This window comes from Halyomorpha halys, unplaced genomic scaffold (genome assembly GCF_000696795.3).
Source record: "Halyomorpha halys isolate HHAL.00 unplaced genomic scaffold, Hhal_1.1 Scaffold111.1, whole genome shotgun sequence".
Classification (NCBI taxonomy): Eukaryota; Metazoa; Arthropoda; class Insecta; order Hemiptera; family Pentatomidae; genus Halyomorpha; species Halyomorpha halys.
Window position 1 is genome coordinate 1,551,547 of NW_027109684.1, and position 1,779 is coordinate 1,553,325.

The 1,779-nt window shown below is 29.3% G+C and overlaps 1 protein-coding gene across 2 annotated transcripts in view; it reads left to right on the top strand.

The window, feature by feature from the left end:
• Positions 1-1,779, top strand: part of LOC106677892 (SET domain-containing protein SmydA-8) — a 39,706-nt gene that overhangs the window by 10,421 nt on the left and 27,506 nt on the right. The window contains exon 1 of one of the 2 annotated variants that reach the window (XM_014416085.2): positions 1,055-1,082. The exons of the other annotated variant lie outside the window; for it this stretch is intronic. The gene's annotated coding sequence lies outside the window, so the exon portion shown is untranslated. Of the gene's footprint in view, positions 1-1,054; positions 1,083-1,779 lie in introns of those variants that run through there. 2 annotated transcript variants of the gene reach the window in all.

A 1,779-nucleotide genomic window follows, 5' to 3' on the forward strand; every position in this document is an offset into this window, starting at 1 on the left:
TATCATATATATAATATGATAGCTAAACACATTTACGGAAAATTATTATTTTTTGGGTTTTTAATTGCCTGATTTCAATTTTTTTTTTTTTGAAAATACGAAGGAAAAAATATTCTTATACCATTTTGCTTTATTTTATCCTTTAGTTGTTTTTTTAGTTTTAATGCTCCTTTCTTTTTTGCATTCTTTAATTAGATGTAATGTTCTATATTGTATATATCATTTGTTTATTATACTTATTATATATTTTATTCTTTTTTATATCATATATTGTTTTCTTATTTTTAATAAAGTTCACTCCATCCTTATTACTAATTGATTCTCCCATTATTATTAATTGTAAATTCGTGTCATTATTATTCACTTCATAAGTTCTTTTAATATTTTTTTTTTTTTTACTTTATTTTCATTTTAGTTGTATTTTGTTAATTAAACTATTAGTTTTATAGCTATAAATTAATTCATATTGTTCTGTTCTAACTTATAAATTGTAGGAGCCTCCAAAGCGCCATAGTAATCAAAGGTTTATCTAACTCATGTTTGTCATTACTGTATGTTATTTTGGTACCGACCGAAAGCAATTTTCTAGTCTAATTGCTTAACTTATATGACTTTTCAAACAGACATTTATTTGGTACGACATGCTACAATCTGACAAGAGGAGATGTTCATTTAACAAAAAAGGCCATTCTTCCCCGTCGGATCCGCCCCACTAAGACCTCCAGGGAGCGTCGGTCCTATATAACTTTTAAAATATTGGCTTAAACTTTAAGATCGTTTAATCGAGCAATATTTAATAGCACCTGAAATTGAAAAACGGTGTGGAAATTATTGTCATCTGGTCGGACCAGATTGGTTGTAATTTTCTGAATAATTAAATAAACAATAAATCCCCTTTCGTCCAAACTGTGTACGACTTAAATTTATCTGAACTGACTCTGCAATACCTTTTTCGAGCCTCAATGGAAAGGAATAAACAATATAATTATAAATCGATTCGCCTAGAATCAGCCGGTATAGGAAACTAAAATAGACGAGAGAATGGCACTAAATTTAGAGCAGTACACTGGCTGCACGCTGAGGTGAGTGACGTCCAAGATTTAGTCTCGTGTATCTTAGTGTACTCTTCCTTACTATTTATTAGTGTACTGTCCCTTCGTATGTATTAGTGTATCTTTCTATATATATGTGCATTACTCCTTCCTACATTAAGATCCAAATATGCGTCACTTCTCTTCTTTTACGAGGGCAGTTTATTAAACAACTTGGATGTATCCATTTACTTTTTCCAGACCTATTGTTATAATTTATTTATTTATTTTACTGTTTTCATTACTTATAAAAAGTATTTCAATATCAATACATAGAGAGTGCCATGTGTCGTGTACACAATACTTTATGGAGTATGGCTGATTTATTTGAACATCAAGGAATAGACCAGGTTTGGAGCTGGTATATTTGTCATCAAATCAATCAAAGTATGTAAACTAAGGGATTTAGTGTGTTCCTGTACGATTTCTTTTCCGATCCATGCCATGTCATATCTTTAAGTCTCAGAAATCATAGGTTTTGGCTTAATTTCAATGATCAGTCTTCTTAATTGATCAAAAAAAACCTTTTTAGCTTCTTCACAAAATATGATATTTAACTTTAATTATATTATTTCAAAATTTTTTGAGACAAGGTAAATTTTTATTAATTAAAATCAATATTATATCCAATATCAGTCTCAACACTTTATTTATACATTTGTCCTACGTTTCGGCCTTTCCAGCCATC